This window comes from Lactuca sativa, chromosome 3 (assembly GCF_002870075.4).
Source record: "Lactuca sativa cultivar Salinas chromosome 3, Lsat_Salinas_v11, whole genome shotgun sequence".
In the NCBI taxonomy this organism is placed as follows: domain Eukaryota; kingdom Viridiplantae; phylum Streptophyta; class Magnoliopsida; order Asterales; family Asteraceae; genus Lactuca; species Lactuca sativa.
In genome coordinates this window covers 311,049,565-311,064,542 of record NC_056625.2, presented here as the reverse complement: position 1 = coordinate 311,064,542, position 14,978 = coordinate 311,049,565, and positions in this window count along the sequence as shown.

Here is a 14,978-nt window from a genome sequence, read left to right as displayed (position 1 = left end):
AGTAAGAGACTGTTGGATTAGTGTCTAAGCCCGTAACTATATTTGGTAAGCCATTGACCCAGTTATGCATGGTCCTTTTGGGTTGCCTTCTCTAAAGCAACTTGACAAGGTAATTTAAAGAGAGAGAGAATATTATGGTTTATTAATATATTATAAGATTAATATATTAAAGGAGAAATCATATTTATTTAATTAATATTGGTCATAAATTAATTAGGAATTAATTTGGTGACTAAAAGAGATTAATTAAATAAAGGGGTATAGACTGTCAAATGTGTGATAGTTGAGTTTTGGGTTAAGGAAACCTAATGGACTAAGGGGGGAACGAAATTATGATGGGGATCCATCATATTTTCGTCCAAGGCCTTATTCCAGAAGGTTCCTTGGGCTGCTTGGTGGCTAAGCTGTCCATTAGGGTTTACACTGAAATCCTAGTCGCCTGCAAGTATAAATAAGACCCCAGGCTATGGAAATCGGCTACACCTTCTCCTAAGAGAACCCTAGGGCCGGTTTCTAGCATCTCTCACCCTCTCTCATATTGCCTTCTTGTTTGTGGGGTTTGTGAACTGTCACACCCCGAAAATCGAAGGCGGAAACATTTCCGGGGTTGACTCCACGTTGAGTATCAAATCCAATGTACATAGTAAGTAAAGTAGAACAACCATTACATTACATATAAAAGTTTTACAATTGTTTTCAAAAGTAAAGTTGTACAGTTGTGATACATAGTATGTATATATATATAAACAAAATAAAACGGGTCTTCTGAGCACTCCAACTTCGAGCAAAAAGGATCTTCGGAACCTGTTCTAACGTTGACCTGAGAACACAAGCGGTTTTGAAAATCAGCATAATGCTGGTGAGTTCATAAGTAGTTTTGTTTTGTGAAAATGTTCATGTTTCCTTTCTGTTTCTGAAAAATGTAACACATGCCAAGAAAATCCCACATTTTCTTAAAAGTTGATTGTTGTTTCACAATTACAGAGTATAGTAGGTTTGTACACTGAAAATATGTTACTCATGTGAAAAATGTATAGTTTGATTATCCGGTTTGTTAAACTGTTCTACTTGAGTTCCAATGTATTCCCAGGAAAGTCCCATACTTTCCTGATTGTGAGTTATCATTTGTAAAAGATGTAATGTTATCTGTTTTGCTAGACTTTTCTAGTTATGTATATGTTTTCCCCAGGAGGGCCCCATGCTTTCCTAAATGTTGGTTTTTATTGTAAAGATGTATTCTATTAGAACTGGTTATGTACAAGGTTTCCCAGGAAAGTCCCATACTTTCCTGAATGTTGGTTATCAATGTAAAAGATGTATAAGTTATTCATTATTACTATAAGTAAATCTCCGTTATCCTAATTGCGAGTTCCATAACCATACTAAAGACTGAACCTGTGGCAATAAGTAGTCCACAAACTTATGACTTTCGTCACCCTTGAACCATTTCGGTTCGGCTGTAGCTAGCAGCCAGGTGTGGGGTAGTCAGCCCCGTATATATCTATACACTCAAGTCACGCTCTCTAAATCCCAGAGATTCTGGTTACGGGTGTAGTCCTCCACTCACGTATCTCTGTGGAGTGTTTGCCGAGGACGTGTCTCCAATCATACAGGAATAACAAATTTACTAGTAATAATATGATAATCCTCCATTCGCGTATCTCTGTGGAATGTTACCGAGGACAAGACAGTGTACAAATTATATTGTTCTTGTGTTCTAATGTCATGCTTTTAACTGATAAAATGTGGAAAACCATTTGTGAATTATATAAAACATAACAGTTTATAAAATCCATTTCACAAATAAATGTTTACGTGATCTGCATGTTCTAGTGGTTATCAGTTGTGTATATCAGTATTAAAAGCATATGAAATGTGAACACACACACACGAAAATAAGTTTTGAGTACAAGAAAATCATTGTACTTTGCTTGTGTTCCCCTCCCTGAAAAACAGTGAAAAACTGTGAAAAAGGGTAGGGGTATGAACTCACCGGACTCGGAAATGCGACGGCTTTGGATACTAGACGTTGGTTCGGGGCTTGTTTATTCGCGATGTCCCTATGTAAAATGTAATAATGTCCATATATAACTAATTAGATTTACAATCACTAATCATATGGAACATTACACTCCAACGAGGTTAAACACCTCAAAACGAGCGTTTGGAGTGACCCGGGTGACATCTACGGACGTATACTGACACTAGGGACTTAGGACTTGAGTTTACTCCCCAAGAGTAAACATATTAGGGAGTTTACAGCCACAAAACACACACACACACATGAGTTTACGGCCGTAAACTCATGTTGGTGTGATTTTGAGGGTTTAATGGCTTGAATGGACATGGGGATTGTTGGAATGAACTTTTAAAATGCCTTGGATTAATTTGTTTGGATTTATACCATTTAAAAGGGAGTTTACGGCCTTAAACTTGGAGTTTACGGCCGTAAACTCTACTATGGTGAAGAAAAATTGATTTGAGGCACAAGTAGCAATCGCATGTGATTCTAATTAATTTTCCAAGCCTTGTTATGAATTAACGGCACCATTTAACATATTTTTAGGAGTTTATGGCCTAGAAGCATGTTCTATGGCCGTAAACTCTTCTATGCTCATGAAAAATTAGTTTTTGACACTTAAAACTATCACATGTAATTCTAGATATTTATGCAAGCCTTTGGAGTGAATTAGATGCATCTTTTGACAAAGTTTCATGAGTTTACGGCCAAGGGTATGATCCTAGGCCGTAAACTCCTATATGTGGTATTTTTGATGTGTTTAAGGTCTCTAAACTATTTATAGATGGATCTAGGATTTATTACAAAGCTATTTGTTGAGTTACAAGACATTTTGACATGTTTTAAGGTGTTAAATCCCCATGTTTGAGGAGTTTACGGCCCAAGAACAAGCCTTGGCCGTAAACTCTCTTTTTTCCTTCAAAATTCATGTTTTAAATGTTTTAAGTCCTAATTTGCAAGCCTTAAGGTCGTATCTAAGTCCCAACAATGATTTGGAAGGGTTAATTGGCTTAAAAACCCCATTTTTAGGTGTTTACGGTCCAAGCTTGATCCTTGTCCGTAAACACATGTTCTAGGTCCTAAAACTCAATTTAAACATCAAATTGAAGGCTAAAGAGGTTAGATAACAAGTTAGGGTTGTTACCTCTTTGATTTGGAGCCTTAAATCTTTGTTTTGGACCTTTGATTATGGATGAGGAGAGAGGTTGGAAGTGTTTATGGAAGAAATGGCCAAAAGCTTCAAATGAAAGCTTTGAATCATTTATATAGTGCTCGGGAATTGGACACGACGGAATTCTACCCGATACCGGCGTTAAGTGGGGCTTTTGGTCATTCCCGACCAATTTGTCGTAACCCGATATGGTCGATTCTAGAATTATTCCGATAACTACTATGGGGTGTTAGAATGATTTCAAATGGCAATAAGACACCCAGTAAGTCATTTTAGATCAATACAAGTTAATGACTTAATCAAATGGCAAAATCGGAAACGAATTTGGAAACGACGTTTGGTTGGTCGAATTGGATTACAATTTGAGTTACAAGAAGTGATATGAAATTTCGGGTTGTTACATGAACCATTAGAGGAGTTACAATTGTGACTCTAAGCTCAAGATCAAGAAGATTACAAGGATTCAAGCTACTTGAAAGAGGTAAATCACTTAGATCTGTTTTACTTATGATAATTTCAAATTATATATGATAGATCTAGGTTTGTAAGTCTTGGATTCAAAGCATGTACAATAGAGAAACCTAGATCCAAGAAATAGGGTTTGTATGAGCACATAGGATTGTTCTTATGCTTAAAACCCATCAGTGGTATCAGAGCCATGATTGGTTTCAATTGTATCTGATGCTTTCACTGTTTGCTTGTTGAAAATCAATTTTTGTGCTTACTGTTTGATGAACTCGACAAGTTTCCATGAGGAACTCGACGAGTTCCAAAGTAGACTCAACGAGTTTCAACGTCAGACAGAGAGATTTTCGGGATTTCTTGTTGTTTTGCTTAAGGATACTTACCTAAATTGTTTTAGTCTAATAAAATCCGAATTTTATTACCTTTTTATCAATATCCTCATCAAAACAAAAGATAAATACCAATTGTTTAAATAATAATTTCCTTATTTGATAATACTTGATTATTTGAATTAATTGTTGAATTATCTTGCTACAAATATTGATTAGCTCAAATATAGATAATTATGAAAGTAATTGTTTAATTTAAATTATTTGTTATTTGATCCCTTATGTTTTGAGAAGTTCAAAACTTGCCCTTAAGTTTTGAAATTTCAATTTTGTGATTAAAAGTTTAATTTTGAATAATTTAAATTTCAAACCCTAGAATTTTACAAGTTTAAAATTCAACCCTATACTATTATATTATTACAAGCTTAATATATATATATATATATATATATATATATATATATATATATATATATATATATATATATATATATATATATATGTTTAATTTAAATGCTAGTCTTACCATTAGTAGGCCTCATTCACGAAGTCGGTCTATAAGGTGGGTATAAGGTTGCTGCCTATAAAATGGCGCTTAATGGGTGTACACTCACACCCACCGCTTGCTTGACTGGTGGAGGGTCGTTAGCCGAACGGGTAGGATAGGGCAATCCTCTCCTAATTAATAAGTATAATGAATCTATATAAAGTAACTAAACTATTTTACAAAATTCCTAATCTTAGTTACTTTAGGCAAAGTGAATTGATGCAATCCCATTAAATTACACTTTGTACCCTTGCTAAGAAGTTACTGGAGCGTGTGTGGTTAACTGGCACACTAATTGGTTCTAAGCAAAGGTGGCAAAGGGTGACTCACTATTTGTCATAGTTCGATGGAGCGTGTGTGGTTAACTGTTATAGTTCTGGGGCGGAGGATGTCATGTATATCGCAACCAATGTACATAGTAAGCGTAGTAACACAAAACATTACATTACATAAAATCATAACATTTGTTTGAAATCAAAGTGTTACAAGTGTTATACATATATATCATATGAACAAAAGTTAAGACGAGTCTTCTATACACTTCGTCTTCTCAAAAAGATCGAGGTGTACCTGTCTAATGTGGACCTGAGAATACAAGCAGTTTGAAAATCAGTATAAAGCTTGTGAGTTCATAAGCGGTTTATTTTCGTAAAAGACAAGTTTCCTTTAGTTTTCTGAAAAAGTCGTTATCCAAGAAAATCCCATATTTTCTTATAAAAAAAGTTTAGTTATCCATTCATTACACAGTTTGGTTAAGAGCAGTTATGTTATCCTAGGAAAAACCCTTATTTTCCTAATAGTCGTGGTTAGTTCTTGATTCGGAATGCAATGTACTAGTATCTACCATACTTGTAGTATTAGTTAGGTATTCTGATATCCTAGTTATCCTACACACGAATGTCGAATATCTACAATACTTATCCGTAATTTCAAATATTTGGAGACACGCAGAGACGTACACTAACTGCATATTCGATGTTCTGGTGACTTCCAAAGGCGTACTTTAGACGTATTTCCAAAGCACTGTCGACATCCAAAGGCGTATATTTTTGAAACTTTGTCGATATCCAAAGGCGTACTTTCGAATTTATTCCGAATCTCTGGTGACACTCAAGGTGTACACTAGCTGTATATTCGAAGTTTTGGTGTCATCCAAAGGCATGCACTAGCTGTACTTTCGTCGTTCTATTGCTATCCGAGGGCGTATCTTATTAGTGTTAATCCTAATTTATGATTAGTATGAATCATTCGCAAATTATAAAATGTAACATACATTATAACACTTTATAAAGAAATCTACAATTAGTCTGAAAACTAACTCTGCAATTCGAACTATTGGTTAATACGGTTTTCGATATTAAAAGCATACAGAATATAAAAATTTGAACTAAAACAATAAGTTTGAGTACAAGATTTCCTTGTACTTTTGCTTGTATTCCCCCCCCCCCCCCCCCCCTTGAAAACATTTGAAAAACATGGAAAAAGGAGTAAGGGTATGAACTCACCAATCGAGGAATGTGTCGGTTTGGATGCTAAACGTCAGTTCGGGGCTTGAACGCGTGCGAGGTTCCTATGTAATATGAAAAGATACACATTTGTATCTAATTAGGCTTTGTACTACTAATTAATTCAGAATATACACTCCAAGACGCGAAAACACTTCATTCCAAGTGTTAGGAGTGACCCGGGTAGCATCTAAGGGTGTGTATGGCTTGGATATGGAGTTTGCTCTTCAAGAGTAAACTCTTTATGGAGTTTTTGGCCCAAATGACCAACTCCCCATGAGTTTACGGTCGTAAACTCATGGTGGGGGTGTTCTTGGGTGCTAAATGGTCTTACAACTCTTGTGGGAAAATGCTAGGCTTGATTTTAAGGCATTGGAATGGAATTTGAACAACATAAGGACCATTTTAGGAGTTTACGATGGTAAAATAGGAGTTTACGGCAGTAAACTCTCATGTACCCATTCTTATTGTGTTTTGGTGGTCCTAGATCAATTACAAGAGTTTCTAGTCCAAAGTACAAGCTAAAGGATGAAGTTAGGGCACCATTTGACCATGTTACAGGAGTTTACGGCCCAGGAACCATTCCTTGGGGGGTTTACGACCGTGAACTCCTAGGGGAGTGGTTTTTATCAAGTTTAAGTTCCCTAACACATTTGTGGTTGCTTCTAGACTTTATTCCTAGGCTTAGGAGGTGTTTAAGGGGTATCTTAACACCTTAGAAGGTGTTTACTGCCTATGAAAGGGTGTTTACGGTCCAAGCATGTGCTTGGGCCGTAAAATCATGTTTATCCCTTAATTGATAAGGTTTTGGTGTTCCAAGTCCAGTCTTGAAAACCCTTAAGTCATATCTAAGCTTTAAAGGTGATTTGGGAGGGGTTTGGGGCTCAAAAACCCCTTTTATGTGTGTTTGTGGCCCAAGACTGTTCTAGGGCCGTAAATACATGATGTTGGTCCTATTCCATGATTTGAACACGAATTTGAAGGCTAAGGATGCTAATCTATGAGTTAGGGTAGTTACCTTAACGATTTGAGGCTTGAATTTGATGATTTTTGGACCAAGGACATGGATTTGAGGAGAGAGAGTAAAGAGAGAGTGAAAAAGGCTTCAAATGAGGTTCTTTGAACTTTAAATATGGTTTAAGTTTGAGACACGGTGGAAATCTACCCGATACTGACGTTAGACAGGGCTTTTGGTCGTACCCGATTTAATTGTTTGTAACCCGACGGAATAAAACTAAAATTTTTTCCAAATAATAATTTGGGGCGTTTTCACGTGTTTTTCTAACGGGTTTGGATACTTACGAGGTCATAATAAAAGTCTTAACTTAAATGACTTAACCAAAAACGTAATCGGAACAATTTACTAAAGACGAGTATTATGGACGGAAACGAGTTACGGCGATGGAATAAACTTCGGGTTGTCACATTATCCCCCCGTTAGAGGGAATTTCGTCCCGAAATTCAAACTTTAGATACAATTCATGGATTCGAAGAGAAATACGGGTACTTCTGCTTCATTGAATCTTCGCGCTCCCAAGTGAACTCAGGTCCTCGCATGGCATTCCAGCGAACCTTTGCTATTGGGATACGGCTTTGTTTCGTACGTTTAATCTCTCGATCTACGATTTTGATTTGTTCTCCCACGAGGTTCAGATTTTCGTTGATTTCGTTCCTATCAAAGGGATTACTAGGGTTTCATCGGATAGTCACTACTTAAGAATGGAGACGTGGAATATCGAATGGATGTTGCTAAGTTCTGAAGGTAATCGGAGTTTGTATGCTATGGGATCGATCCTAACGAGGATTTCGAAAGGTCCTACATTCTTCGGGTTAAGTTTTACACGCTTTCCAAAACGTATCATGACTTTTCGGGGTAAAACTTTCAACAGGACACAATCTCCAACAATAGGGTACACATTTCTGTGTCAGAGTGATTAGGGGTTAGATGATTCTGAATGAATTCTGGATGAACCTGCGATAGTAGCCAGCGAGACCCAAGAATTGACGAATTTCTGTGGGTGTCTTCGATGCTGACTAATTCTCTGTCGCCTGGATTTTGGACGGGTCCACGTGTATGCCTTCCTTGCATACCACGTGACCAGGGAAAGTGGTTAGACCGAAGGGCATCACTACGATATCGTAGTGACCATATCGAGTACTGAATGTTGTCTTGGAAACATCATTCTCATGAACTCATGTCTGATGGTACCCTGATCTGAGGTCTATCTTCGTGGAGTAACTAGCTCTCTGAAATTGGTCGAAGAGGTCGTCTATTTGAGGAAGAGGATATCGGTTCTTGACGGTTTATTTGTTCAACTCGCGGTAGTCTATACACATTCGAAGGGAACAAACAATATCGGGGCTCCTCAGGGTGAGGAACTCGGTCTGATGAACCCTTTGTGGAGTAGCTCATTAAGCTGACTGGATAACTCCTGCATTTCTGCTGGAGTCTATCGATACGGAGATTTGGCTACAGGGTTTGCTCCGGGAATTGGGTCGATGCAAAACTCTACTTGGCGTTCGAGAGGGATTCCTGGGAGCTCTTCGGAAAAGACATCAGGAAAATTGCAGACTTCGGGGATGCTCTTGAGGTCTTTAACTTCCTGTTTCTCGTTGATCACATATATTGGGAATTCATGGCACTCCTTTTGCATAAGCTTTTGGGCTTTGATGCATGAAACGATGCGAGGGCTGAAACTAAGTTTATCGCTAATGCTCTCTTTCTCACCGTTAGCTATCTCAACGTTAAATGCTTCGGTTACTAATTGGGGATTATGATTAAAAGTTGTTCGAATGAATGATTAACAGATTTTTTTCCAGCACTATAATCAAAAAGTATTGCAAGTATAAGGGTTGTCGAGGAGGAATATACTTGTGGCAACGGTGGGATCGGCGGCTGTCTCATCTTGTCCTATAGCTAGGAGTCTTCCAGTGTTGCCAGTTGTTGCTATCTTGGGGCAGTTTCGCTTGAAATGCCCGACTTCGCTGCAACCGTAGCAGGCCTGACTGATACCCGCTCCGGAAGCTTGATTGGTTGGTGTTCTGCAGCTTCGCGCAAGGTGACCCTCTTGGCCATAGTTTTTGCAAGATTTCTCACGAAATGGGCCAGGGATGCGATGGTGGTAACTGCACCGGTTGCACCACGGAAGAATACCAGCATATCCAGTGATAGGTGCTTGGGCTGAGGAACCGACGACAGAAACAGCAGTAGGGGTAGTGGCAGCGTGGACTGCCACTATCTGCTGTTTCTTCGAGGACTCCTGTGAAGGCTGACTCTTCTTCTTCTTCCAAAACTTTCTTTTCTCACCACTTCTCTCTGTCGGCTCAGGAGTGGTGGCTGCTTCCTCCAAGTCATCATTATGGTCGATCAGGGTTTGCGCTAAGCATTTGGCACTGTCATATGTATCCGGCTTCGCTGCTAAAACGTTCCCTTTGGTTGGCTGGGTCAACCCCCAGATGAACCTCTCAATCTTCTTACTCTCCGAGGTAACCATTCCCGGACAGAGTAATGCTAAGTCATCGAATCTGGAAGTGTAAGTGGTGATATCAGAACCCTTCATCTTCAGGTTCCAGAGTTCATGCTCCAGCTTCTGCATTTCGCCTAGAGGGCAGTACTCCACGAGCAGAAGTTCCTTCATGACCTCCTAACCCATAGCATTGGCTACAGGTAGGGTTAGAGATTTGACTCGGCCGTTCCACCAAGTCAGAGCTTTATCGGTGAATGTGCAAGCGGCGAACTTCACCTTGTCGGGTTCTGAACAGGCACAGATCTCGAAGATAGATTTGATATTCGCTAACCACCAAGTTAGGGTTATGACACCTCCAGTGCCGTCGAAAGATGTGGTTTTTGCATTCATAAATTCTTTATAGGAACACTCCTTCCGGTGTCCTTGGCTACCTTCCTGGTTTTGGGGCTGAGTACCACCTCCTTGCCCACCTAAACCACCGAGGTTCATTTGTGATATGGTAGCAGCCACAGCAGCATTAACAGTTGCTTGAAACATGACGGGATCAAACAGAGGGGGAGGTGGTGGTGGAGGAGGATTGTTGTTCTTTGAACTGGGTCTTTTCCACGGAGGCGTCTTCATCTAATATAGCCAGGAAAGAGAGGATCATAAGTCCTCTGAATTGAATCAAGAGATATGGAACATGGGATATCTCATTATGACAGATATAGGATTCTATAAGCAATAAGCAGGAAAGAGTTATCAAAGCAAATAAACTATCGCTAAAGGAATGATTGAGGAGCAACGCAGGAATGAGGATTTCTATAACGAAGTTGGCTCTAGAAATACTCCCATAGTATTTCACGTTTCGCTGCGACGATGGCTCGTTGTTTGGGTATTAGGTAAGTTTTAGGCATGCTGGGCACCACAGTCACTCCCAAGCACCTGTTGGCCGTATCTCGAATGAATATAGTTGATCAGGCTATATTGACCCTAGACACGACTACATAACTGCCCAGGTTTAACCGCAGTGTACAACACCCATTTACTTATGTTTTGTTCTACTCGAGGTTACGGGTTACTGCGATTAGGCATACTTGTATACTTTGGAAAAATACTTATATTTTAAAGTATACTTTTAGTTCAGAGCACTTTTTCCCCTTAGTGTTTATAGTCCTATACCATGTAAGGTTTGGTATACTAGTTCACTATAAACAAGGGCTCTGATACCAATCTGTCACACCCCGAAACCAATGGCGGAAACGTTCCGGGGCAGAGGACGTCATGTATATCGCAACCAATGTACATAGTAAGCGTAGTAAACATAAAACATTACATTACATAGAATCATAACATTTGTTTGAAATCAAAGTGTTACAAGTGTTATACATATATATCATATGAACAAAAGTTAAGACGAGTCTTCTATACACTCCGTCGTCTCCAAAAGATCGTGGTGTACCTGTCTAATGTGGACCTGAGAATACAAGCAGTTTGAAAATCAGCATAAAGCTTGTGAGTTCATAAGCGGTTTATTTTCGTAAAAGACAAGTTTCCTTTAGTTTTCTGAAAAAGTCGTTATCCAAGAAAATCCCATATTCTCTTATAAAGAAAGTTTAGTTATCCATTCGTTACACAATTTGGTTAAGAGCAGTTATGTTATCCTAGGAAAAACGCTTATTTTCCTAATAGTCGTGGTTAGTTCTTGATTCGGAATGCAATGTACTAGTATCTACCATACTTGTAGTATTAGTTAGGTATTCTGATATCCTAGTTATCCTACACACGAATGTCGAATATCTACAATACTTATCCGTAATTTCAAATATTTGGAGACACGCAGAGACGTACACTAACTGCATATTCGATGTTCTGGTGACTTCCAAAGGCGTACTTTAGACGTATTTCCAAAGCACTGTCGACATCCAAAGGCGTATATTTTCGAAACTTTGTCGATATCCAAAGGCGTACTTTGGAATTTATTCCGAATCTCTGGTGACACTCAAAGCGTACACCAGCTGTATTTTCGAAGTTTTGGTGTCATCCAAAGGCGTGCACTAGCTATACTTTCGTCGTTCTATTACTATCTGAGGGCGTATCTTATTAGTATTAATCCTAATTTATGATTAGTATGAATCCTTCACAAATTATAAAATGTAACATAGATTATAACACTTTATAAAGAAACCTACAATTAGTCTGAAAACTAACTCTGCAATTCGAACTATTGGTTAATACGGTTTTCGATATTAAAAGCGTACATAATATAAACATTTGAACTGAAATAATAAGTTTGAGTACAAGATTTCCTTGTACTTTTTCTTGTATTCTCCCCCCCCCCCCCCCCTGAAAACATTTGAAAAACATGGAAAAAGGAGTAGGGGAATGAACTCACCAATCAAGGAATGTGTCAGTTTGGATGCTAAACGTCAGTTCGGGGCTTGAACACATGCCAGGTTCCTATGTAATATGAAAAGATACACATTTGTATCTAATTAGGCTTTGTACTACTAATTAATTGAGAATATACACTTCGAGACGCGAAAACACTTCATTCCAAGTATTAGGGGTGACCCGGGTAGCATCTAAGGGTGTGTATGGCTTGGATATGGAGTTTGCTCTTCAAGAGTAAACTCCTTATGGAGTTTTCGGCCCAAATTACCAACTCCCCATGAGTTTACGGCCGTAAACTCATGGTGGGGGTGTTCTTGGGTGCTAAATGGTCTTACAACTCTTGTGGGGAAATGTTAGGCTTGATTTTAAGGCATTGGAATGGAATTTGAACAACATAAGGACCATTTTAGGAGTTTACGGCAGTAAACTAGGAGTTTACGGCCGTAAACTCTCATGTACCAATTCTTATTGTGTTTTGGTGGTCCTAGGTCAATTACAAGAGTTTCTAGTCCAAAGTACAAGCTAAAGGATGAAGTTAGGGCACCATTTGACCATGTTATAGGAGTTTACGGCCCAGGAACCTTTCCTTGGGGGTTTATGACCGTGAACTCCTAGGGGATTGGTTTTTATCAAGTTTAAGGTCCCTAACACATTTGTGGTTGCTTCTAGAGTTTATTCCAAGGCATAGGAGGTGTTTAAGGGTATCTTAACACCTTAGAAGGTGTTTACTGCCTATGAAAGGGTGTTTACGGTCCAAGCATGTGCTTGGGCCGTAAAATCATGTTTATCCCTTAATTGATAAGTTTTTGGTGTTCCAAGTCCAGTCTTGAAAACCCTTAAGTCATATCTAAGCTTTAAAGGTGATTTGGGAGGGTTTTGGGGCTCAAAAACCCCTTTTATGTGTGTTTGCGGCCCAAGACTGTTCTAGGGCCATAAACACATGATTTTGGTCCTATTCCATGATTTGAACACGAATTTGAAGGCTAAGGATGCTAATCTATGAGTTAGGGTAGTTACCTTAACGATTTGAGGCTTGAATTGGATGATTTTTGGACCAAGGACATGGATTTGAGGAGAGAGAGTAAAGAGAGAGTGAAAAAGGCTTCAAATGAGGTTCTTTGAACTTTAAATATGGTTTAATTTTGAGACACGGTGGAAATCTACCCGATACTGACGTTAGACGGGGCTTTTGGTCGTACCCGATTTAATTGTTTGTAACCCGACGGAATAAAACTAAAATTTTTCCAAATAATAATTTGGGGCGTTTTCACGTGTTTTTCTAACGGGTTTGGATACTTACGAGGTCATAATAAAAGTCTTAACTTAAATTACTTAATCCAAAAACATAATCGGAACAATTTACTAAAGACGAGTTTTATGGACGGAAGCGAGTTACGGCGATGGAATAAACTTCGGGTTGTCAAATTAACCGACACATCAAATAGGTGACTGTAACAATGAGGGCACCATGTATATTTGCATGGTTATTCACACCCGCTTTGTAATCCTCGGCATCCCAGTCACAAACTAGAGGGGCATATCGAGATTTAAAGACGCCATTGAAAAGTTCAATGAATCTCAAAGGAATCTAGGAATGTTTCGATACATTTAAAACTTAATCTATTTTATGTTTCTCATGGTGAAGAATTAGTGAATCGTCATTCACTTACCTTCAAATTATTTGTGTGTTAGATTACGGCATCCCTTTTCTAAAATGTAAATAATGTTGTTGGATCGTAGCCCTAATTTCTCTTTTTGGGTGTTTAATTAGGGATTCATTTCTTATCAAACTTTATTCTTTTTCAGAAATCGAACTCAAACCACAACAATGCTTCTGGCTCGAACTCCTCCAGCTCGTTCTCACTCATGAATTTGTGTGGGAGAGTGATATTCGACGGGTCCAATTTCGATGATTGGATCCGCAACATCCGAATGGTCACTTGTTACGAGGACAAAGAGTATGTCCTCGATAAGGAGCTGAAGGAGGTGAACATCAACACTGCTACCCTCGAAGAGATCACTGCCTTTGAGGCCCATGAGCGTGATGCTATGAAAGTCCATTGCATCATGCTAGAGACCATGACTGCTGAACTTCAAAAGTCCTATGAGGACTACTATCCCTATGAGATGCATCAAGACTTGGTGGACCATTACCATCAAAGTGCGAGGCAAGAGAGATATGAGATCATCACTTCGATGATCACTGCCAAATGGGCAGTGGAGAGTCCCTTACCGCTCATCTGCAAAAGATGCAGAGATATGTCAATCGTCTGCTAAAGTTGAATGTTAACTTTGATGAAGACCTGGAAATTGACATTATCCTTCACTCCTTGCCTCCCTGCTACAACCAGTTCTGCATGACCTGTCTATGAATAAAGAAGAAGTCACCTTGAGCAAGCTCCAAGGATTACTGAGAGCAATCTCAAAGACAAGTCTGTCGCATCAACTCTCACTCCAACCACTGCTCCTGTTTTGGCCGTAGGGCAAGGGAGGGGCAAGAAGAGGAAGGCTCCCTCCAAGAGCAACCACAAGGGTAAATCCCAAGATGGTACCGCTTCTAGTGGGACCAAGGTTGGTTCTGCTAAGCCCAACTCTAATCCGAAGGAGGCAGAGTGCCACCACTGCCACAAAATAAGGCATTGGAAAAGAAGTTGCCCGGAATATCTGCAAGCCATCAAGGATGGGAAGATCAAGCTGTCTTTCGTAGGTATTTACACAATTAAATCTAATGATTCATCACATGCTATTTCTTGGGTTCTTGATACAGGATGTGGTTTTCAAATATGTTTTGATTTGCAGGGACTAAGAAGAGATAAGGATGTGGAGCGTTGAAGAATAAATCTAATCATGGGGAACAGAATATCGTCGCCTGTCACCAAGATTGGAGTGTATTCTTTAGCGCTTAGTAATGGATTAGGTTTAGATTTGAATAATTGTTGCTATTCGCCAGATATGGCAAGAAACATCATTTCATTTCATGGTTTGTTTAGACAAGGATTTAGATATTCGTTTGATAATAAGAAAGGTTCAATTTATGCTTATCATAAGATATTCCCTTATGAACTCCAAACAGGTTATTATTGGATTATCCCTCCCATTTA